At 34.5% G+C, this 26,953-nt stretch overlaps 1 protein-coding gene and 1 long non-coding RNA gene across 3 annotated transcripts in view; one reads left to right on the top strand and one right to left on the bottom strand.

Moving 5' to 3' along the window:
• The window catches only part of LOC127874266 (neuronal calcium sensor 2-like), a 146,815-nt gene that overhangs the window by 104,356 nt on the left and 15,506 nt on the right, over positions 1-26,953 (bottom strand). The window contains exon 1 of one of the 2 annotated variants that reach the window (XM_052418487.1): positions 12,138-12,161. The exons of the other annotated variant lie outside the window; for it this stretch is intronic. The gene's annotated coding sequence lies outside the window, so the exon portion shown is untranslated. Of the gene's footprint in view, positions 1-12,137; positions 12,162-26,953 lie in introns of those variants that run through there. 2 annotated transcript variants of the gene reach the window in all.
• Positions 1,620-3,076, top strand: LOC127874267 (uncharacterized). Its single transcript, XR_008046758.1, has 3 exons — positions 1,620-2,057; positions 2,218-2,392; positions 2,783-3,076. It is a non-coding gene; the product is annotated as an uncharacterized LOC127874267 (long non-coding RNA).

Below are 26,953 nucleotides of genomic sequence, written 5' to 3'. Positions count from 1 at the left end.
TGATATTTTCACATGATACCATTGTATCCATTTTCTTAATTTGCAATAAAATAATAAGATGCCAAACATGACCTGTGTTACATAAACAGTCAACAAAATAACAAGACAATACCTAAAAACACCCCTTTTCACACCACTAACAATAAACAGATAACAATCTGTCAGGCATTCAGAGCTTAACAGGGTACTGATTATCAGGGGCAGATAAGGCTACTGATAGGGTTTGCCCAGACATAAGGCTGGAATGAGGTATAAGACTTTTGATTGGTTCAATTTTTTGCACAGGAAATTATTTGAAAACAACAACTTTTGAAAAACAAGCTGGTTTCAGCAATTGAATTGAGCTAAATTAAATTAACATTAAGACTTATAATTGTTCTGTAAAATGTATTGAAATACTGTCAGCATGAAGTATTGTGTGATGAAAACAATGTGTATTTTACTACAATTTGGAAATCAACAAGAAGTTTGTTGGAAAAGAAGTTCAACTGTTTTTTTTTCGGCGTAAGCTGAATAAGCCAGCTTTTCACCCTGACTTGACCTTTGTAAGTGTCCAATAATACTCAAATAAAATTTCCCGCGGCTAGGTACGAATGAATACACTTCATTTATTCCATTGGCTGATTTGAGTATAACACCAGAACATTGGAAACATATCCGCGTCTTTGTAACACTGTTTTACTGCATGAAACAATTTTATCTCTAATGAAAAGGCCCAATAGATAGAACAGTTTTACAATCAATTTTCGACATAAATACAGTTTGTGCGTTCACCTTTTATTTTCAGAGAATTACCAGCGCAAAAGCGTTTAACTAAAGGCTATGTTGTCATATTTAGTACTTACTTGCATCGCATTTCAACCCGCGAGGTTTCGGGTCAATACGCGGTCATTTTGTGAAAGTCAGAGTTTATATACAGTTCATCACCGGAGTTCGCAAAAGGGGTTGCGATCATTGTGTCTTACTGACAATAACGTAGTGACTGTAATGCATTGCATTCCAATCCGCAAGGTATCAAGGTCAGTTTGCGGCCAGTTGCAGAAATCTTTATATAAACGCCGTCTCGTAAACTTTGTGCACTTGAAGTCTGTTTTGATCAGAAAGATACTAAATAAAGATATTCGGCGATATTATTGTGGTATGTCAATCATCGATTTTTAATATGGTTTCAAAATTTGCATGATAAGGACCAATTTTGATAAAATTAATTAGAAATATTTATCCATTTAGACCAGTTTATTAAGCATGACCACAATAATTCGCTATACTATAATTATGCAATTAAATAAGATTCGAGTATTGCCGGCTGACCTATATGCACTCGTTTATTTTCATGTTTCTTGTGTTTTTCTATTCTGTAAATATAGATATCTGAGTAATAATATCACATAAAGAAAATAAGCCACGAAATCTGGCGCAACACCCCGTAATTGATTTGCTTATGATGTAGCTAACAACTGCGCAGAAAAAAGGCATCCGCTACTTTTTATCTCATAGAGATAACTTTTGATCGTTCATAAACATCGACCACAATCAACGCCGTATATCTTTTTTAAAGATATTTCTTGTTTGGAATACTGAAGAACAGTTTTAACAGGTTTGTATTGTCATTTCTTCATCCTTTTTTTATTTAGTTTACTGAATTAATTATGATCATTATTATATTTATGTATTGTCACTGGGAAATGTAAATTGATAAGTTAATGTATTGCAACTTAAAGGAAAAACAACACAATTTGAAGCAAAAATAGATGAACATACACATGACAAAGTGTAAATGTTGGGTACAGTGAATTATTATGGTTGTGTTTTATGATTATTGTCCTCTTTATTGTTATTTATAGATATTTCTGGTTACTACTGAACAGATTTCTTTCCCTCATATTTTAATTTTGAAGGTTAAACTCTTGCCCCAAGAGCAAAAGGGGTAATCATACTACCTGATGTATGGACTTTTACACCAGGCTTTTACCCTGCACGAGCTGGCCAACTTGAGGGGAACTGAAGTGGGCAAACCTCGCCCTGTCGTTGAACAAGAAAGCTGGATTTGTTGAGAGGTAAAACTATACAGGTTATTGCATTTTAAAAGCGTCACAATTCTGACCAATGTGACAAAGATTTTTAGAGTGTGAAATGTGATGAAAGTAAATTACAAGCTTTGGAAAATTACCAATTGTAAATATTTTGTCAAAACTCCTTTTCATTTTTTGGTTCCAGAGTATCATTTAAGCTGAAATCCAGCATGAAACCAGAGAGGTGATGGCCATCGCACAGGCCATGTGCCGAATATTCACTTTCCACCAGCTTGTGACTTGCTCCATGAAGGGAGCAACAACTACAAAGGGGTCACCAAGACCAAGCCTCCCCGCTGCTGAGAGAAATGCAATCATTGGTACTTTTTCTTCATCATAAAAATTTGAAGTACCAATTATCCATATAGAAATTCAATACACATTCTACAAATATTTTTCAGATCACTTACTGTTTACAGTCACATAAATGATCATTTTATTACATCATTTGTGAAAAGGGGGAGTTTTTATAATCCAAGTGACAGTTAACAATAGTTGTTTTTTTCATTCATGAAGACAGGGATTGAAAAACTTTGTCTGTGTCTTTAGTCACTGTCTCCAGGACAATCAGTAATAAACTCATTTGTGTTGACTTCCTTAATATGCAAATATTTAACCTCTTTTTCTGGCGAGAGTATTTTCTATTTAAGAACAGATTTTGTTGTTTTTTTGCATGTTTTTAAAATGAATAGTCTATCATATTTTTTCAGATGTCATAGCCAAAACCTTTGACAAGCCTTCGGTTGATGTTGAAGAAAAGATGAGAGGTTGTTTAAGGCATCTGCGGCTGATGCACAAGTAGACTGAAGTCTTTGTAAATAAAATGTGCTGTTAAAATGATTATTTAACCATTGTTTTCACTTTGTTATATAGATTTGCACCTGTTTCAACAACATTAACTTATTTTTATGCTCCCAGTAGGGTCTCATATAGCAGTTGAACTGTCCGTCTGTCTGTCTATCCGTCCGAAAACTTTAGCATTGGTCATAACTTTTGCAATATTGAAGAAAGCAACTTGAAATTTATTATGCATGTGTATCTCATTGAGCTGCACATTTTGAGTGGTGCATGGTCAAGGTCATCCTTCAAGGTCAGAGATCAAAATCCAATGGAAGAAATAAGCAAAGAGAGATAATTTCTATACCTGCCAAATGATAAATAGAAATTCTATTTCAAAGCGGTGCAGTAGGGGGCATTGTGTTTCTGACGAACACATCCACATCTCTTGTTTGTATTTGTTCCATACAATCTTACTTTTTTCAGTTCTTTCTTTGTGTTCAATGTTATGTTATAACTAGGGCTGTCACGATTCACCGGTATACCGGTATATCGCGGTGCATGTCGTGAAAAAAATCGCACCGCGGTACGGCGTTGCCGCACCGGTTTTTTTAATATTATTATATTTGCACAGATATAAATACATTACATAATTATTTTGATATAGATATCGTTTTGAAAAATGTAGAAGCGGTTCAAAAGGGCTAAATAAATAATCCGTTAATATCCAGGTCAAGCAAGCGCTTCCACTTGTAGATGTTTAACTTTCACGTTTAAAATACGGCAATGTATGGGTCCGTACCTTTTTTGGAATAAGGGACAGATTTCCTTTGCAAATAAGTTCATAATTATCCAAAAGATGTTTATTCTATTTCTTATTTTCTTTCTTTAGTATATCGATCGTTCAAAGCATGGCACTTCCGAATCATGTTATCTTAAGATTCTGAATAAGTCGAGGAAGAGTCAGAACGCTACGGATTTTTAATACTGGGCCCGCTGACTCCGCATATTGAACATGCCCTTGAAGCGTTCGATGTTTCACAGATCGTAGTCACAGCTATTGTAAACAACATGGCGGACATTTTAGAAAAAGACGCGAACAATAACAATGACTACTTCTATCAAGTTTATTACATTTTCTTTTACAGTTTCTAGTCATACTATGATACCAGTGTTTTCTGGTTATTGAGTTTAATAAAGTTTGTAAAACTTGCTATTCTGCTGTTTTCTTCACAGATACATATTCTGTAAAATATCGCGGTACGTACCGCGATACAGTGTTGCCGTACCACGATATACCGCGGTACGCTCACGGCGTATCGTGACAGCCCTAGTTATAACACTATTATATTTTATTATAACAATGCCATGTCTGTCAAAATAGTTTTATCATGCTGTGTTTATGGATATATATGTAAAGTTTTATGTTTTATCGTTTAAAAAAAAGTAATTAGAATTTAATTTATGATATTTTTGTTCTTATCATAAAAAAGTTTTTCAGTTTTCAAGTAGGTGAAAAGTGGGTTTTTACTGAGCATTTAACAGGTTTTAAAGCTAGTTTTAACTGCGTTTAATCTGTGAAAAGCACACATTTAGCTCACTTAATGCTCAAATAAAAACCCACTTTTAACTCGCTTAAGAACAGGAAAAACCGACTTGATGTGTAGAAGCGGGTGTAAAAGCCAACATAAAGAAGGAGAACACACTAACTTTTAACCAACTTAAGTTGGTAAAACTCGGTTTTAAAGCGTGTTTTAACTGCGTTTAATCTGAGTTAAGCACACATTTAGCTCACTTAACACTCAAACAAAAACCCACTTTTAACTCGCTTAAGAACAGGAAAAACCGACTTGATGTGTAGAAGCGGGTTTAAAAGCCAACATAGAGAAGGAAAACACACTCACTTTTAACCCACTTAAGTGGGTTTAAGTTAGTTTTAGTTGGTTTAAGTTGGTATAAGAAGGTATAAGCGTGTTGGTTTATGTGAGTGAAATCCAGGTTTTACCTACAAAAAACCAAGTCGGTAAGCAAAAAGTGTGTTTAAAAGACACGCTTTAACCCGGTGCCAATACCGCAGGGTTTAACACGGTTTTAACACGGATTAAAACCGGGTTTTGCCCACTTTTTTGACAAGGGATGTTTTGCCATATTGTATATATATCATGGTTATTTGAATACTTCTTATTTGAGCTCAGCATCAAAGTGAAGAAACTTTTCATTTCTCAATTTTATTTTTATTTATTTAGGAACATATCAGCTCAATTTTCTTAATAAGCTTATCTTCTGTTCACACATTATTGTAAAATAGATATTTAAGATAAAAAATATGACTTGTTTATGGAAAACACAATCCATTTCACCTTAATTTGTGTAACAATTAAAGAGATCCATGGTGAACATAAAACTGTCTTGTATTATTTATGTGCATCCTGCCATCCCATGTAATTTGTTGCCTGGCTGTCAACTCAAAGCGTACCAATTTAGCATATAAACAAGACACTTTAAAACACAGTAAGAGACTAGATCAGTGATTTGCCAAGCACCCAATAAACAAGAGGGCCATGATGGCCCTGTATCGCTCCACTGTTTTTTTTATGCGAAAAAAACGTGCAATGCGCATGGGTTGAAATGTACTCAAGCATGTGACTTTCTCTTTCTATCCCTCGTCCCACTGGGCGCTTAAAGTTGGAAGGGTGAGCATTTATATATGGAAAAATTTACTACCGTGTTAACTAAACAGACTAAAAAGCCCTGGAATTGTTGCACAGGTCCTTTGTTATAACATAGGTACATATATCTCTCCAAAAGATATTGTCGTTCTTTCTATTTCACATATTTTTAGATGCTGAAGATCAAATCTACGCATTTGATTTGAAACAGATTCACAAGACCCATATGAATCAAAATGCCTTAACCCTTTACCAAACAACACATTTTGGACATTCCCAATTTGAAAGAGGCTGCAGACGACAATTAAATTGTAATGGAATCTGACGGAAATGATCAGGTAGGGAAGAAATTATTGTGATAAAAGGAGAAATTGCTCATCTTGAGCAATTTCTCCTTTTATCACAATTATTTATAAAGTCGAGAAATTGCTCATCTTGAGCAATTTCTCCTTTTATCACAATTATTTATAAAGTCGTCAGCTACAAACCTGTAAAATCCTGTTAGTGTTTGGTAAAGGGTTAATAATCTCTGGTTCCTTCTTAAGAGCCTTTCACACATTTATAACAAATACAATAGTAGCATCTTTCTTTGTAAAGAATCATCTCAAAATATAACAAGGGCTGTTTGTAAAACATGCATGCCCCCCCCCATATGGGCTGTCAGTTGTAGTGGCAGCCATTGTGTGAATACGTTATTTGGCACTGTGACCTTAACCTTTACCTAGTGACCTAAAAATCAATAGGGGTCATCTGCGAGTAATAATCAATGTACCTATGAAGTTTCATGATCCTAAGCGTATTAGCTTTCTTGAGTTATCATCCGGAAACCATTTTACTGTGTAAAGTCACCGTGACCTTGACCTTTGACCTTGTTACCTGAAAATCAATAGGGGTCATCTGCGAGTCATGATCAATGTACCTATTTAATTTCATGATCCTAGGTGTAAGTCTTCTTGAGTTATCATCCGGAAACCATTTTCTAAGTTGAATCACCGTGACCTTGACCTTTGACCTAGTGACCTGAAAATCAATAGGGGTCATCTGCAAGTCATGATCAATGTACCTTTGAAGTTTTATGATCCTAGGCATAAGCGTTCTTGAGTTATCATCCTGAAACCATTTTACTATTTCGTGTCACCGTGACCTTGATCTTTGACCTAGTGACCTGAAAATCAATAGGGGGTCATCTGTGAGTCATGAACAAATTGGTAGAGGACTATTAGATATCACTACATACCAAATTTAGTAGCCATAGGCTCTATAATTATGAACAAGAAGATTTTTTAAGTTTGCACAAAATAGGCCTTATTTAAGCATATGTTCATTTTTGTGACACCCCGGGCAGGGTCAAATTTGTCCCTAGGGGCGTAATTTGAACAAACTAAGAAGCGACCTATTAGATGTTACTACATACCGAATTTGGTAGAAATAGGCCCAATAGTAATGGACAAGAAGATTTTTAAAGTTTGCACAAAATGGGCCCGATATAAGCATTATAAAAATGTTCAATTTTGTGACCCCTAGGGAACGGTCAAATTTGATCCCAGGGGCTTAATTTGAACAAACTTGGTAGAGGACTATTAGATGTCATTACATACTAAATTTGGTAGCCCTATGCCATATGATTATGGACAAGAAGATTTTTAAAGTTTGCACAAAACAGGCCTTATATAAGAAAATTTTCAATTTTTTGACCCCTCGGGGCAGGGTCAAATTTGACCCCAGGGGCATAATTTGAAGAGACATGGTCGAGGACTATAAGATGTCCCAACCTACTAAATTTGGTAGCCCTAGGCCCAATGGTTATGGACGAGAAGATTTTTCGGCGTAAGCTGTTTTAAGCCAGCTTTTCACCCTGACTTGACCTTTGTAAGTGTCCAATAATATTCAAATAAAATTTACCGCGGCTAGGTACGAATGAATACACTTCATTTATTCCATTGGCTGAGTTGAGTATAACACCAGAACATTGGAAACATATCCGCGTCTTTGTAACACTGTTTTACTGCATGAAACAATTTTATCTCTAATTAAAAGGCTCAATAGATAGAACAGTTTTACAATCAATTTTCGACATAAATACAGTTTGTGCGTTCACCTTTTATTTTCAGAGAATTACCAGCGCAAAAGCGTTTATACTAAAGGCTATATTCTCATATTTAGTACTTACTTGCATTGCATTTCAAACCGCGAGGTTTCGGGTCAATTCGCGGCCAGTGTGTAAAAGTCAGAGTTTATATACAGGTCATTACCGGAGTTCGCAGAAGGGGTTGCGATCTTTTCATTGAAGGAAAAAATTGTAATCTATGCTATTTTTGTCTGATGGAGTAAATAGTTCGTTTATTCGCTTTGTCGATATATCAATATTTTAGGCACAGCTGTTGCCTTGGTTGTGTACTGTTGGCGTAAACAAGCCGTCGTTTCAGCAGCAGAATTGTTACCTAACTTTAATGCATTGCATTCCAATCCGCAAGGTATCAAGGTCAGTTTGCGGTCAGTTGCAGAAATCTTTATATAAACGCCGTCTCGTAAACTTTGTGCACTTGAAGTCTGTTTTGATCAGAAAGATACTAAATAAAGATGTGGTATGTCAATCATCGATTTTTAATATGTTTTCAACATTTGCATGATAAGGACCAATTTCGATAAAATAAATTAGAAATATTTATCCATTTAGACCAGTTTATTAAGCATGAGCACAATAATTCACTATACTATAATTATGCAATTAAATAAGATTCGAGTATTGCCGGCTGACCTATATGCACTCGTTTATTTTCATGTTTCTTGTGTTTTTCTATTCTGTAAATATAGATATCTGAGTAATAATATCACATAAAGCAAAATAAGCCACGAAATCTGGCGCAACACCCCGTAATTGATTTGCATGTGATGTAGCTAAGAACTGCGCAGAAAAAAGGCATCCGCTACTTTTTATCTCATAGAGATAACTTTTGATCGTTCATAAACATTGACCACAATCAACGCCGTATATCTTTTTTTAAAGATATTTCTTGTTTAAGTTTTCAAAAAATAGGATCTTATATAAGCAAATTTTCAACATTTTGACCCCCCAGGGCAGGGTCAAATTTGACCCCAGGGGCATAATTTGAAGAAACTTGGTAGAGGCCTACAAGATATCACTACATACCAAATTTCGTAGCCCTAGGCCCTATGGTTATGGACAAGAAGATTTCTAAAGTTTTCACAAAATAGGCCTTATATAAGCAAATTTTCAATTTTTTTGACCCCCCGGGGCAAGGTCAAATTTGACCCCAGGGGCATAATTTGAAGAAACTCTGTAGAGGACTATAAGATGTCACTACATACCAAATTTCGTAGCCCTAGGCCCATTGGTTATGGACAAGAAGATTTTTAATGTTTTTTACAAAATAGGCCTTATATAAGCAAATTATCAATTTTTTGACCCCCCGGGGCAGGGTCAAATTTGACCCAAGGGGCATAATTTGAAGAAACTTGGTAGAGGACTATAAGATGTCACTACATACCAAATTTGGTAGCCCTAGGCCCAATGGTTATGGACAAGAAGATTTTTAAAGTTTTCTCAAAATAGGCCTTATATAAGCAAATTTTCAATTTTTTGACCCCCCGGCCCGGGGCAGGGTCAAATTTGACCCCAGGGGCATAATTTGAAGAAACTTGGTAGAGGACTATAAGATGTCACTACATACCAAGTTTGGTAGCCTTAGGCCCAATGGTTAAGGACAAGAAGATTTTTAAAGTTTTCACAAAATAGGCCTTATATAAGCAAATTTTCAATTTTTGACCCCCCAGGGCAGGGTCAAATTTAACCCCAGGAGCATAATATGAACAAATTTGGAAGAGGTTCACCCCAGGAACATTCCTGAGAAATTTCATCAGAATTGGACCAGTAGTTTAGGATGGAAGATGTTTAAAGAAAAAGTTAACGGACGGACGGACAGACAGACGGACGCACACACGCACGCACGACAGACACAGGACTATGACATAAGCCCCGCTGGCCTCTGGCCAGTGGAGCTAAAAAACTTGTCATAGCGTCAAATACAAAGGAATACATCTCAATTTGAATAAACAATAAAACTATTTTTTATGGATAATCTTCAATGGATATTGATAAAATAATTACTGTTATATTAGTTTTAAACATATTATCCAAATTATCACTAAAAGCATTTATTAACTTGTTTTAACTTTATCTGAAATATTTACTATTTGATGTTATATGCTTAAATCTTTTCTTAATAAAGGGATATAGTCGACTCTTGTTTGTAATTTCATTTCATTGTTCCTCAAAAAGTTCTAACTCTGTTGCTCTGGTCTCCTTCCTACTATTGAGTAATTTAATGGTAATTAAATTGTATTCATTTTAATTCCCTTATATTATTGTTTAATTTGAGTTGCAATGTTATGAGGTTAAATTTTATTTACGCTTATATGTGTCATGAATATTGCTGGGCCAAGTGTGAGGTTGAGAGCTCTAAAATTGGTTTTAACAACCAATGCTTTGCATTGACCGTTCAAAGGCGGTGACCCCAGCTTTATTCGTCTATGTGTGTATGTTGTTTCGTATTGTGCTGTTTCGTACTGCTTTGGCAATTGGTCACTTGCCTTCAATAAAGGACCAACTATTTTTTATCATGAGAATGCAATACTGCTCCAGCAGCTGGAGTTTCACTTCTTTATATTGATAAGAATGTCTGTAAACAAACCAATATTTAAAAAAATCTTCTAAAAGAGTGCCATTGCTCTTTTTTTTGATAAATTTTCTGAAAATGATATCAGTTTACTAATCTATAGGCACTTAATTTTATTATAAGTTCCTTAAATAACTGACAGATAGATAATAAAACACCTGGAATTCTTATAAAAGCATGAGAAATTTTAGATGTATCCCATTTATTTAAACCTTTTTATTTTAGCTTGATTACATAGAAAGCCTAAGGCTTATTTCAAATGCTCTGTAGTCTGTTTCCTGGGACTAGAACCAGTACTTGGTGTCTTTGAGAGAGATTTAAAGAATGCTCCTAGAGTGGGGATCCAACCCGTAACCTCCCGATCGCTAGGCGGACACCATATCCACTACACCACTGTGACCTGATTGTACACCTTTCAGCAGAGTAAAACATCAGGTTTATTAACACATGATGCTAAAAATAATAGGCTATTACACAATTATAAGCAAATGGCAACAATAATTGTTCATAATTAATCATTTAACTTTTATACCAGCATAAACAAAGATGAAGGTCATGCATTGTTTGTTTTTGCCCAATTCGATATGAATTACTTCAAAACAATTTATTGATCTACTGTCAAGTTTCAGGTAAGAAAAACAAATCAAGTAATTTATTATACACTACAGATCTATGCAATTGTGGCTTAATTGCTTGCTTCATTTTTTTTTATTAGGATCGCACTGGCAATATATGTGGTTGATTGCATATCTAGATGATTGCGATAGAAAATTGATTTTAAAAGCTTCATTAAAGAGATTTATACCCCAAACAATGTTATAAAGCAGGAGAAGGATACTGTTATATGAGCATACACAGAAGATGTTAATGATGGGTTAAAAATGCAGATTAAAAACCAACTGCAGTATAGTCTGCTTCTAGAAAAATAAAGGTACAATTAACTACACAATCCAGAGAATAATTGACCGAACCTCCTTCATCTGATGAAGTCAATCAATACTTCTTCAAACACGTGTTTGTACAATGGCATCTTTACACTTCATTTTTCCATGACAAACCTTGATTAAAACACATGGTTATATCTCAAACAATCAAGTCTGCAGCATTCACATGTGATTATGTAATAAATCTTCCAACAAAATTGTCAGTTAGAAATTACTTCCCTTGCCAACAAAGGGAGACTTGTAAGGGTCATCTAAAGACATACCCTAAGTCATTCTTAAAAAGAAATGTGGTTTGAAAACAATAAAATCTTTATCACTAAGATCAAATTAAATTTAAGACCTTTCTTACTGGATTCAAATTTAAAAGCTCTCATTTCCAACCCTAAGATACTGATGAGCAGCAAACAGTATAAAACCTGAACAGCGGCCAGTTACTCACTACAGACTGTTCTTGTTTTATGATGGTTACAATTATAGCTGTGCTATCTTTGTTCTGAACAGGAAAGGGTATAGTTATTGTTTCTGCATCATCATCATCATCATCATCATCATCATCATCATCATCATCATCATCATCATCATCATCATCATCATCATCATCTACATCATCATTATCATCATCATCATCATAATCATCATCATCATCATCATCATCATCATCATCATCATCATCATCATCATCATCATCATCATCATTATCATCATGATAAAAAATAACAGAAAGAGCAGCATCTTCTGAAGAGTATTAAACTGTACTATACATTTAACTTGTTGTTTCAAGGTATTTTTATGATGTCATATTCAAGAAACTGTTCAAAATAAGAAAAAAGTATATCAAAAATTGTGAAAATATCAGCATCTATGATGATATAGCTGCACTTATCAACATGAAAAGAGATCAGCAAACAGTTGCTATCAAGTTATATTCTCAATTATATCTACATACCCCAACCATAACACCTATATTTGTAAATTTACCTGTTTTTCTGCAAACCGCAACAATTATCCCAAATCGTTGCACTTAGTATTGTACTAGTCCTAACACAATTAACAGACTGAGTCATTCAACTTTGTCACAAGAGCAACAATCCAAGATGGTTGAATTCCAGTCCACCATCAAAATGTCAAGACAACCCAACACTAGGGGTATTCCAACTCAGTTTCAAAATCGAAATCGCTGCTATCTACAAATCCAGTTGGCGGCAAGTGTAACTTAGCTACTGCAATGATTTCTGATGCTATTGCTGAGATTTTGTGATCCCGCAAGATTCAAGTACGGCCTCCAAACCTAAATACTACAGATTTCCTGTATGTGACAACATTCAATTTTTCCTCTGAAAGAATCAATACCAGTGCCTCCACATGCTTGCTTACAGAATCTGTGGCATTCTGAAGATGATATTAAAGTTAAACAGTGGAACTCACTCTCTCTGATTTACTTTTCTTATGTTCCACATTCAAGCCATAAAATTTGGAATCTCTGCAGCTTGAAAATTAATTGATATAAAGACAGGAGAACATTTGAGCAACACTCTGGGGTAACAGAACAGAGCTTAATGCACATGTGTTTACAATAGCAGCTTTTGCACCTCTTTATTTGAGGATCCAATTACCACAGCAGCTTTCTCACACCTTTATAAGTGGCTTCCATAACAACAGTAGCTTATACAGGTCTCCAGCTTTGGCTACCATTACAAAAGTAACTTATACAGGTCTCCAGCTTTGGCTACCATTACAAAAGTAACTTATACAGGTCTCCAGCTTTGGCTACCATTACAAAAGTAACTTATACAGGTCTCCAGCTTTGGCTACCATTACAAAAGTAACTTATACAGGTCTCCAGCTTTGGCTACCATTACAAAAGTAACAGGCCTCCATCTGTGATTACCCTTACACAAGTAACTTTACAGGCTTCCATCTGTGGCTACCATTACACATGTAACTTATACATACCTCTATCTGTGACTACCATTACACAAGTAACTTATACAGACCTATATCTGTGACTATCATTACATAAGTAACTTTACAGGCTTCAATCTGTGGCTACCATTACACATGTAACTTATACAGACCTCTATCTGTGACTACCTTTACACAAGTAACTTATACAGACCTATATCTGTGACTACCATTACACAAGTAACTTATACAGACCTATGTGACTACCATTACACAAGTGACTTATACAGGCCTCCATCTGTGGCTGATCATTACACAAGTAACTTATACAGGCTTTTATTGTTACACTAAATTACTAAAGTAGCTTAAACAAACCTTTATCTGTAGATGCATTTACCAAAGAATACTAAGCTTGCATAGGCCTTCATCTCTGACTCACATGACCAAATAAACTTAAATAGGCCTTTATTTGTGTCTCCTGTTACCAGAGAAGCCTAATAAATTACAGACCTTTATCTGTAGATCTATTTAACAGAGCTATATATGTAGTACTGGGTTCTATCATTGATTCCAATTATAACAAAAGCTAATACTTTTTTTAACTTTATGACATTGTGTAGAGAGCCATGATACATGTTTTTAATTTAATAAAATAACCTTTCCAAAAATGGGTCTAAAGTGAACCGTTATTATACAAACTATCCAGGATAGTGGTTCAGTTGCTCAACATAGCATGACCTCTAGTCCTCCTGTATATCTACTAAAATATGTGTTTAAGTGTGCAATGCTGTACTCTCGAAAAAAAATCAAGATCATTTATTTGAAAACACAATTCTCAGTATGGGCACTTGCCATGACTTTATTTCTAAATATTTGTGTGTGTGTGGTAGAAAAAACATTGCAGTATACTAGAAAATCAGTGTTTTACTTTAAGGTTGGTGGCTACATGATGGTACCCTGACATTGGGCAGTATACCCTAAACTTGAGAGGAGCTGGTAAACAGATGGCCGTATAAAAATCGACCTTTGATTTGTGGCGAGTTCTTTCTTACATATCACCTATCTTTTTTATTGTTTGAATCAATTTGGCTTGGATTGCACTTTAAGAAAAGGTATGGTTATGGAGGTCTCTATGCGCAAAAGTTTGAGTTTATTTTTTGCTGAAGTCATTGCTTTTACATTGAATTTGTGTAGGAAATCTTTTTTGTATAAAGTGACCTTGAGGTTTCTAGTGGGACCAGTAATAAATCTTTTACATCACAATATGTCAAGCACCTGTTCCTTGTAATGTTGACAGTAGCCTTGGTAGCTATCAAGGACAAGTGTCTGGAATAATGGAACACTGCAGGTCTCTTCACAAAATATAACAAGAGAAAAGCATACAGAACAATTTTTTCATACATGTTTTAAAATATATGCGAACAAAAAAAGGGATTTCAATAGGTTTTAAAAGCCAGGTCAGTTAAAGGAATCACTGTGCTTGATATTTCAGGGGTTAAAATGAAATGTTCAAGAGTAAAATACTGAAGTCAGGAATTATTTTGTTTCAGCAAATTTGCTAAATAGACTGTAAATGTTATTTTGAATAAACTTAAACACAATATAATTACAAAATAGTTTCTTGGAAATATTTGCATCAAAGTAATGAAAAGATGATTATTTGCTGGAGTCAAAAGTGAGACAATTAAAAAATGTTTGCAGCAAAGAGCACGAGTCTGCTTCAATAGAATCCCTTTAGTAATTATCTTTCTTAAACACTGCATTCCTTGAACAGGGACAAAATACCAACACTTTTTTATGCAACTGTGTTGAGATGCTATTTTTTGCTCTTTTAAATATTTGGCAATCACAGTTAACTTGTCGGTTAGTCAAACAATATGAAAAAGCAACTTGTTTTTAAATCACAAAATGACACGTTAAAGAACATTGCTTTACATGAATATAAAATTACAAGTCTGTTTTATTCTCTCCAAAAATATTCATGATTGATTCACTGAGAAGTCTAGACCATCTCATGTGCCAAGGTTTCAATCTATCTCTGAGGTCCAGTGAGTAATGATATATGAATTCTATCACTGAAAGAGACATTTCTGTAAAGTGATAAATATTTCCCTCTGCGGCCTGCATTCATTTAGATACACCAAACACCTCAAATTCATAAGCGCTTTGAAACTGGAATGGAAAATAATGAAAGAAACTTGCAATGCCAATATTAATAAAGATGGAGTCAGATCCAAGCCTCATGGGAGGTGTCAGTATCGTAAATTAAACCTATTTTCCTGGCTCGTTTTCTCTTTATTTAAGAGGAGAAAATGTCTGGATACAAAACCCTGCTATGGAACTGTCTTATTGTTCCAACCAAAATTACCATGCAAAATAACATCCACTTGTTTCATGAGTATTATAACAGGCATACAATATGTCTCCAAATGAATGTACAGTTGAAGAAAAATCATCAGGGAATAATGCACATACAATTGAAGAATAATCTTATTGGAATTATTATGACCATATTTACTAGGTTATTAGGCACATTGACTAAAAGATTGGCCCCACTCTTTCGCATCAATTTTGTTGTAATTTGGATTGACTCGATTATAAGACTGGGTAGAAAAAATCCTTATACAGTAGACTCTGCCAATACCGGACTCTCCGAATACCAGAAATCTCCCGATTCCGAACGGTCGGGCCAGTCCCGTATTATTCCTTTTTATTTCTTTGTTAAAAAATGTTGAATAAACCGAACTCTCTCAAAACCGGAAACCGAACGGATATCTACTTGAATATCGTCATTTTTAACGTAAAATACATTGAGTACACCGGAGGGTCCAAATTTTCAAGATGCCCGAGGGGTGTAAATTACAATACCTAGTCAGCACGGCGCGTGCGGTACACACATTCAGCTCTCGCAATTATCGATAATCGGATTTAACATACCATAAAGGTGACAAGGCGTTACTGCGCTATTGAAGTCCGATTCAATATTTTAAAACAAACTGTGAATGTCTATTATAGACGTGCGGTAACACCAAAAAGTGATTGACGCGATTGTTTTATTAAGCTTATGATAAACAATCGTGTTTGTGTCGTAATTCGTCAAAATTGTCTATGACGTTTGGCGCTTCCCATTGGTAACAAATAAAACTTAATTAATTCAGAGCTATTGATAGCGAACTAGAACACGACTCACTCGCCTATATGACAAATGTCACATACGTACATGTATAAAGCACCACGCTCACTTTAGGATTAATCAAAACAAGTCGGTTTGGAATGTTTTTTGCTTTTAATCGAATAAAAACACATTTTTTAAAGAATACTTTAAACATAAACATTACATGAGTACAGTTATCACATGGTTCATGTAAATGAATATGGTTTGTTGTATTCTTATATGATTTTGTACACAATGCATACAATGTATATTTCGGCAATATGCATTCTCTTGGGAAACCGGAACTCTCTGAAAACCTGACGATCAGGCCGGTCCCCAGACCGTCCCGTTTACAGAGAGTCTTCAGTACAACATATTTTTCTTTTGTTACAACCAGATGTAACTTTCATATTTTGTTAACATTTTTTTTTCAATTTATGAAGAACAGTTCCAATGTGCACCTAAGTGTTTGTAGCTTTAATCTCCCAACATCGGAAACTGCTGAACACTCATTCTCAAAATTTCGGCCAATTTTATTTGGTCAAACATGTGAAAAAAAAAATCTGATTTTACCAGAAATTAATTCTAAAATCGAATGATGGACATATCTACAAAGCTTTAATACACATAGTTATCATCTACATGTGTTTTTTTCGTCTAAATACCTGCTTGAAACTTTTGTACATTTACAAGTTGTATTTTACATGACGGTTTGTTGTGCTAGCCAATAACTTGCATTACAGGCGAATCACAAACACGTACAGTTTTCTTGTTAATCAAAAGTTACTTTCAATAACTACTGTTTGTATTCAAAATAGCTTTTGACCAATTTATTTTCAAAAAAATGGATTGCTGGACCATCATATATATATCATTGTTTAAATCGTGAGCTATTTTCCTGACCATTACTTCAGTGTTTTTTAACATTATTATAGGAAAGCAACACCAAGTGATTTCTTCGAGACCATGCACAGATATCACCAATGCGAATATTTCATTCATCAAAATCTTGTGTTCAAGACATTTAGCGCAAAAGAAGTATGTGCACAATAATTTTGAAATACCAGACTGAACGTCACGTAAACTACCACAATTACGTCTAGAACAGAGGGTGTTAAACTATTAATTGTATTTGTGTATTTTAATAGAATATGGTTATTTTATGATAATTACTTTTGAAAGATGGTGTATTAAGCAATGTTTTTATTTTACAATTGTAACTGACGTTTGTCACGTAAAATACCCCTCCAAACATAGAAATAAAGAATCGCTAATATAAAAGTATGAAACATTTTAATAACTGCTAAAATTAACAAGATTCATAAACACTTAACATCAAACAAATAACTTAAAACGTTATCCATCACTTCTTAATAATTGTTAAAACATTTATACATCTAATGACTTTCATCTCATTTCTTTTAGCAATTCCTTTTGCGCAAAAAATTAAATTGTATACAACACAGTTCAGTAAACTTGAAAAAAAAGCCTTGCTTTTCTGTAGAAATATGTTTGTCAACTTTAACGATATCATTTGATTCTAGATACAATGTATATTCTGTTAAATATGTTTTCTGTTTTGTTTATTAACATTGATAGTATGTGTCACGTAAAATACCAAAATAATATTTAATTACAAAACCCTTTTTAGGGAATGAAACAATTGAATAAACCTTGAAATCAACACGATCCATAAACTTCAAACATCAACAATAAGTTATTCGAGACATTATTCCTGACTTCGTAATGATTGTTTAAGAAATAACAATAATGCCATTCTTCCACTTGAACCTTTGAAAAACAGAACAAAAAGCGATATTCAAGATGATGAAGGCAGTTTTTGTTCACACTTCTAGTTATGGTAACAAGTGTTAGTTTTGCTTAGCGATTTGAATCTTATTTCTGTCTAGCTCTGATAATTTTAAAAAGCGCTTTCCTTTTCCTGTTGAAATGGGTTCATCTACTTTGCAGATAATATCATTTGGCCATATCCACAGTATGTCATCTTTTATAGGCCACTTTAAACTATCTTTCACTTTTTTTTCCATGTTCCATGAATTTTATTTCAAATAACCCTTCATCTATATTTAAAACTTTCCCAATATATGTTTCTCCACCATATTGCGCAGCGACAAAATCTTCTTTTGTAATCTCTTCTTCTACAGTATCGCACTCGTTTTCTCTGTCCCGATGTTGTGTGTAAGCTGGAACAAAATCTTCATTTTCAAAGGCGACATTTTCGGCGGCTTTGTTCTGATAATCTTCTTCAGTCTTACTTAAGATCTCTTTTCTCCATCCACAAACGTTATTTTCTGACCAAATAAAGCCCTTGTCAGTAAGGCAGTTGCTGCAGGCACAAGTTGTATCTCTCACCATAACTTCGTGTTCATTAACACCAACAACAGCATGTACTTCAAGAGTCCCTTTTACTGTGTTAAGATGCTTTTGGCGGAAATCGTTCTTCTCTTTTGCTTCTTCATACTCTGTTCTCTTGATGAATTCATACTTGATCGTACTGTCTAATTTCAAACCCCATTCATAGAAATCTTTCCAATTTGTGATGTTTACCTTTCCCGATTTTAAGGCTGTGTCTGCGGTCCGTTTAACCACACCCCCAATACCATCACAGGCCCCTTTGCCATGGCCCGCCTCGAAGTAGTGCCAACTTGCTTGAACCCCGTACAATCGTGGATGATTTGCAACGGCATCAAAAAGCATTTTGTTGCGATACTGTGAGACAGGGGAGTCAGTCCAGTAATGAATGAATTTTACACCTGGATGAACTCCCTTTACCCACTGCAAAACCTTAACCAGTATCGCCAGAACCATGGACGAATTATGATTCAAGACCTCTGATACTACAACCATGCTTGAGTGGGATATTATGCCATTGTTATAATACATAACTACTGGATGCAATGTTACCGACTCTTGGTTCCAATACGCACTTTGTATTTCTTCCATTTCCTTTATGCCATAGTTTTCGGCAAAATCCATTTGCACCAATACATGATCTTTCTTTTTAGCAAGACTCATTTTCATTTGCTTGAATGCTTGATACTGTTCAGTTACCTTGCGAGCATGCTCCTTGAATACTTCAAATTCACAAACCGCAGTTTCCATGAACTCTACTTTATTCTGATTTATGTCTAGCAATTTGGTCCTAAATTTTCCATTATCACACTTGACTCGTTTCCATTGCTTGAAACATATTTGCTGTTCTTGGATCGATGTTACCTTATCTCTAAACTCTTCTACAGTTGTTGTTTCGAAAAATTATCTGGACTTGTATTTGTTGATACACCATGTCGCTTCAAACAATTTAGCCGTAAAGCAAAATTCTGATGTTTTGTGCACAAGCATGTAACCCTGGCAGCAAAATTCACCAAAGTGACATGTTTTGGCCTTGCCCGACAAAACGTGGCGAAACTTATTTTCTGATTCGGAAATTCTGCTTTGAATTTTATGAATATGTTTCTAAGATAGTCATTCAAAACAAACTTTTGGACTCTCTCTTTCTTTTCGTTTTTAATTGAATCGGCTTTACCAGGTAATTGTCTTGAATTATCCTCTATTTCAAGGAGTTCTCTTACTGCTGTGTATATCTTTTTGTGTGACTTCTGTGTCGTAGAGCTGTGATTTATATATTGCTTAGACCTCACACGGACTCCAACAAGTCTTGCTGCATTTTGTGTTAGCCTATACTTTCTCAGAATAGAACCAGCAATAATTCTTTTGATGATTTCACCCCCTTTTCGATTTCCCGAGGCTATTCTCTGTTTCATTTCATTTGTTATGCAATGTCCAAAGACAAGTTTCTTCCTAATTGTTTCATGTTGATTAGACTCTAATCCTGCTTCTTTCATTTCTTTTTCAGCTGTTGATCTTGGGGTTGTTGGTGTTTTCGGTCCTTTTCCTTTTGTTATCTGCTTCATCCGTGACACGGCTTGTCGCAATGATTGGTTCTTTCTTCGCAAATTCTTGATAACCCTGGCAAAGTAATCGATTTTCTGTTTCTTTTTCTTCTCTGATGTGCTCTTTTGCTTTCTTTGGAATGTCATTTTTACAACTAACGTTGAATCAGAACTTGTAACTTCTGCCATTTGTATATCATTTCCGGAAGTACTCGGTCGTGGCTCTTCTGATAAAACATTACCAATGTTTGTATTGCGTATTATTTCATTGGCATAATCAAACTTCTTGCTTGCACGATATACTTCCTGTTTTACTCGCAGTTTTTCTCTCCTCTTTGCCGCCTCTCGTTTACTTAGCTTGCTCACGTTCGTATAATATTTTTTTGTCCTTTTACTCTCCTTTTCCAGCAATTGAGAACCTCCTTCCGCTTTCTTCCTCTCTCTATATACTTTCTGTCGCTGCGTGTGTGACTTGGACATCTGCAAAATGTAAAGACACTTATTGTTAGTATTGTTTTTGTAGGTTCTTACCTTACACTTATGGATATTTGTTCAAATGTCATCAAACATGGCAATAACAATATTGCACACGTACGGACATTTATTCAAATGTTATCAATCATGGCAATAACATTTTTGCATACTAAAATGTTTCAATGTAAAGTCGCTCCCTATACGACCGGTCTGTGTAATATTCAACTTAAGATATCAGTCCCTAATTATACTGCTTAATTCACATAGGCAATCTTTACGAATATATGTGACAAACATTTATTATGTGTCTGGAGATATAGAATTACATGCACAGCGTTTTATGAACACGGAGAATTTAACTGAACATAAAAATAATTATTTGACATTCATATAGAGGTTACTGCCAGATTCTGTATTTTACGTGACTAAATATCTACTAAATATCTAAATGTAGAATATGCATCGAATGATAAATGTATACCTAAAACTGTATGCATCTTCTATCGCAGATATTTAGTAAATGTGATATCTTCTGAAAAATCCCCATATTTGAGACACAGACAACATCGAAATAATATTTAACAAGGGACAAAATTGTCACAAAACCAGGTTTTCATTGTGAAAAAAAATCTGATAAAGGGAGAAAACTCAAACTGAACTTTTGAAATGACCAAAAAAAATTAACCCCCTTTGTAAGTTTTTTTTTTTTTTTTTAATCTATTTTTAGTCGTGGCGACCTTGACATTGGAGATATTGACGTGATTCTTTCGTGGGACACACCGTCCCATAATGGTGAACAAATGTGCCAAATGATTTTAAAATCTCACAATGAATGACATAGTTATGGCCAGGACAAGCTCATTTATGGCCATTTTTGACCTTTGAACTCAAAGTGTGACCTTGACCTTGGAGATATCGACGTAATTATTTCGCGCGACACACTGTCCAATGATGGTGAACAAATGTGCCAAATGATTTTAAAATCTGACGATGAACGACATAGTTATGGCTCGGACAAGCTCATTTATGGCCATTTTTGACCTTTGAACTCAAAGTGTGACCTTGACCTTGGAGATATCGACGTAATTATTTCGCGCGACACACCGTCCAATGATGGTGAACAAATGTGCCAAATGATTTTAAAATCTGACAATGAACGACATAGTTATGGCCCGGACAAGCTTATTCCGCCAGCCCGCCAGCCCGCCAGCCAGCCAGCCAGCCAGCCCGCCCGCATTCGCCAATCTAATAACCAGTTTTTTCCTTCGGAAAACCTGGTTAAAAATGTGCTGTAGACATGCCATCCCTAAATTATTTTAGAGCTGTTATATTTCTTAAATTTAAATCGAATAAATGTTTTCCATTTCTTGGATAAATACAAGGCAATGAAAAACAAATATTCATATTGAAAAATACCAATCTAACATACTAACGTCCTCATGAGTTACCCCATTTGCCACGATGAATTTTACGTGACAACAATGTGTTGTTTACGTGACAATAGTTAGCGTGAAGAATTTTCATACTTTGCTAGAAATCATTGCATATACATAAAAAATCAATATATCTTAAACCATCGACAAGTTAAAATAAAGTACTATAAGTAAGACTTTCCAGCAATCGCCTAAATTATACGATCAATCAAAATCAGTCAAAAAACTTACCTTGACTAATCATAGATTCTCACAGTTCCACACAAACGAATCCTTAAGAAATGGCGATTTTCTCAAACAGATGACGTCAGCAAAGTGTCTATGACGTATTTATAATGACAGGGTAACTTATATCGCTGTAGTTTTTATCTAAACCCTGTAAAGATTTAAATGCGTCACGTAAAGTTACAGTCACGTAAAATGTTTTTCATCCGTGCAATTGAAATGTGCAGGCCAATCATGATAGTCGACTAAAAATCTTTTCATTTCTCGAACATAGATACAAGACTAACATTTCAGTGTTATATTAGATGACAGAAAACAAACAGAAGTAAAGCTGTGCTCGTCACGTAAGGCTTCAGTGAAAAACGCAGACACTTTAAAAGAAATGAAAACAAGTACAATTTTTTTTTTTATTATTTCACTTTGTATGGAATACATTTATCAACGTTATGCAATAGGATACTGTATTATATATAATAAATGTTCTTTCATTTTGTGCTGAATGGTAGATACTGTGAGTGTTCAAAGTCGAATGTCACGTAAAATACAGTGACCTTGGTACAAAATTAAATCATAAAAAACGAATGTTTGCAAGTGAACGGATAACTTTATATGATGTTTTTTATATTATCTCAAGACTACAGAGTTTAAATAAATACCAAACATGATGAAAGCAAACAAATTCAACTAGAATATCTCCATATAAATGAATGTAAATGGAGTTGTGACATGCGTTTTTGGCGTGGGGTGCGCGTTTTGAAATATTTTTTTTTAGTCAAAACACTTTGATTGAAGCTTTATTATGTTTTATTTCCTTAAAATAAAAGTTTCCCCGGCCCTAGAATTGTTAAACTGATATATTTCACTTCTTTTAAAGGTCACACAAGTTTGCAATTACCTTGTGACATGCTTTTGGTCGTTAATTTGAGAATGAGTGTGAAACCACTTGCACACTAAGTTACAGTTTTGAGACGAGGTTGATCATAACTCACCATACAACAGCAAACTTTGAGTTTTATAACCAAAGATAAGATCATATTCTGTGTGCTAAAGTTTACTCAGCAAAAAAATATTAAAGCAATTATTTTTATGGATGAAGTGATGTTTTAAAGGAATTGTAATTGTTGCACACTTAATCAGGACAAAGGATTCACACAAAATACATGAGCAATGTTTATTTGTAGCTTACATTGGAAAATGCGTTTTTGATTACAAATTTAACAATAATTAACAATAAAGTTTATTTCATGTTAGATTTAAGTATATATTTAATACATAATATCATAATACAACAATGTCATAACTGTATTAATGGTCATTTACACAAGTCTAATGTTTGGAAGCTCTTATAAGATGGGTCCCTACCTCTTTAATAAAAAAATCTGAGGTAAATTGTTACAACTCATAATACTTTAAGTATGGTAAACACTTGATAAATGTCAATAACTGCAACATGACCTTTCAATTACATCACCAGATGACATCAAGGGCTTTATGGACCCTCATATTTACTAGTAGATATTCAGATCACTCTTTCTGTCTTTCTGTAGATTTTGTAACTCTGTTGTTTGTTCAAGAATTTAAAGGTTATGAACTAAATGAACTATTATTGAACTGTAAATGTGCTGGTATTTACCGATTGAAAGAACCCCAACAAAAACACACAACCCTCTCCCCTTGTGCTAAAAAATTTCAGGAGACGTGTTTTTTCATGGGCAAAAATACTGAAACACAAAGTTATTTGTTTTTGCATACTAATTTAATTCTTTGTAAGTGTTGTTAAATTATATACTTTAGTCAAAAAGTATGCGATTTAACACAATGTATATTTTTTATAAAATATATAAAAATGCTTGCATCAATAAGCAGGATTCTGCTTCACTAGAAATATCTGACCATGCAATTAAATTTTGCAATGGCAAAAACCATTGATAAGGAAAAAGACTGCCATCAAAGCCTAACTAATCAAGAAATATGCCCAAACACTCTCCATTCCTAGCATTAAACACAATGTAATATGCAAAGTTTCTGTCTGTTGTACATAACATTATTACTTTCCTGCCAACACAAACACATCTGACATTAGTAGGTTTGATGTTAATTGCTTTGGGTAACTAAACCTATGAGTTCTGGATGTATAGGTTTTAAATTGAGGCTGGTCTTAATTGGTTTGGAATAGTCAAAGTAATCAGATGTGAAGTCCTACACCACTTTGGTACATCCACTGTCTTAAAGCAAAATGCAGAAAATTGTTTTGTGCCAACATTTCAAGACCTGTTCAGCTGTTAAAGAAGTGCACTTCCCACTGTAAATAGGTCTTCAGCTCCATCAGTTTTCTTTTAATAATGTTTATCCATTGTATGAAAAATGTCCAATAACGCTATGATGGTAAAACAATCCCTAAAAAACTTTGATTAGGTTTAAACACTTTGATTAGGTTTAAAGATTTATTTTAGTACTACTGGAAGTTTGACCAGTATTTTTAAGTGATTATTGCACTCTAAACCCAACCGGCTCTTTATTGCATAAATCAGCCTCTGGTGTAACTTGGGCGCCATTTTGTTTTCGGACTTTTTTTCCAGCAAAATGGCCGCCCCCATGGACAGTTGTCAATTGAAGGAAAACAAAGTGCCAACCATGTCCAATACTTAGGATAGCGATACATAAAGTATGCAGTGCAGTTAGGCTATAGATTGCCTCAATTCTAGACCAAATAAATTAACTCTCGGTACCGGGGATTGGAGAGGATCAAGGAAAATTCGGATATCTAAGTTCTGTTGTATAACTTTGTTTTTAAACTTGCTATGGAACAACAACTCACAAAGTGATCTTGTTCAACTTTCTATTGCACATAACTTTTGCCTGAAACACATGCAAGGGTATGACAGAAGCATCTCAACAGATTATTGCCTGTCAACCCTTAATACCGTCCCGATAGTGAATGAACTGGAAATCAGAAAACTAACATTCTTCGGCCAAATATGCAGATTGAATCCTAAATACCTAGCGAAAGATATCTTCAATAATAGACTTATACGTCACATTGAACTAGAAGGCCAATGCATCGGGTATATCCCTGATGCATACAGGATACTACAAAAGTACGACTTAATGAACGTCTTACGATCATACGTCCAGGATGGAAATTTCCCCACAAAGCGAGAATGGAAAAAAATAGTTGAGCGAAAAGTCGTAATGAACATTACGAACGAAATACAGAGTCGCATCAAAGGCAACGATCAATGGGGAGTAACTGTGCATGTAATAGACTCCAATAATTACTCCCCTCTATGGAGAGTAGCAAAAGACAACCCAAGAATAATTAACGTGTGTAAAACTATATTGAATAGCATTGGTATGTTTGTGTCGAGACAGTATGTACGAGAATGCAGACATTGTTGCCTGAAAACCGTTAATCTCGTAATTCATAAGTTGTGTTATTGCCACCTGTTAGAGGATAAGCGAAAACATTTATGGACAACTCTAATTGAATGCATCGGTATAACGGAATTCTCGCGCTTCATCCACTTAAGTGGCTTAGAACAAAGTGCATCGTTGCTGAAAATGATATCTGAAACTGTTGACTCATATTTTGTGCATTTTAAACTGTGCAAGGCTGCTGTTTGCATCCTGAACTAGTGTTAGACGCTCTGAGCCAGGTTTTGTGTGTCTTTTGTGTTTTTTACACATATGTTGACATGTCTATCCAATCTATATTAGTGTATTTTAACACTATATAGCAGCCTTCCGTGGAAGGCAAAACCTATGACACATGTTAAGTATATTCGTCTATTATGTCTTTATTTTCGCTTTCGCTTTAAGATATATCCTCGGCGAATAAGTTACACTGAACAAAATATGATTTTAATTATTATTTCAATGTGATTATTCTCATTAGGAATTAACAATTATTTATCATCTACATAGTTAGTTATACTTATCTTTGTAAATAATCTAACTGAATGTATTGAGTTGTTTCATTTATGATCTCATGTGTGTGTATATACTTTATTGTACTTCCTTGCTTGTATTATATGTTATGCTCTCCGTGAATGGAGGAAAATAAAAGTCTATCTATCTTTAGACATCAAACACAATCATTTTCTAAGGAAAGTTTCTTGGAGCAAGTTTGAGGTTAGCATTTATCCAACATTGTTCATACTTTTTTTGACAACACAGACGCACATTAACTTTCCATGGTCAGTTTCCAAGACTTACCATGCCAACCATCTCAAGATTCTTATTGTCTGGTCAAAAGTAGAAGTCCGTGGTCGTCGTATGTTGTAACACTAGCATATACCATCTATTTCAACTTTGTTTTTTTAAGTATTCATTAAATTTTCATAAAGCAAAAATATCAAAATAGTGTGGGCAATTATTTTGTGTTATTTTTTTGTAAGCTTCTAAAACAACCCTATGGCCCAGCTGGATGACACAAGAGTTGAAATATAATGTCCCTGTCCAACCAGATTGGTTTAACCTGAAAGTAAATAAGTTAAGGTACTGTAATTCAGTACATCTGTCAGTCTTATTATGAAAAAAGCAAATAATTAAGAGTATTTTTTACAGGACTTATTCTTTGGAACCAAATATTGCCCATTAAAAAATCAGTTAATCCAATAATACAACCCCAACAAAGATATTGTTTAATCAAATTTAATATAACATTAGAGTTTTAAATTTTAAATTTTAAAA

This window comes from Dreissena polymorpha, chromosome 3 (assembly GCF_020536995.1).
Source record: "Dreissena polymorpha isolate Duluth1 chromosome 3, UMN_Dpol_1.0, whole genome shotgun sequence".
NCBI classification, from domain to species: Eukaryota; Metazoa; Mollusca; class Bivalvia; order Myida; family Dreissenidae; genus Dreissena; species Dreissena polymorpha.
Note: the sequence above shows the minus strand (reverse complement) of the source record. Positions and strands in the feature narration are given on the sequence as shown.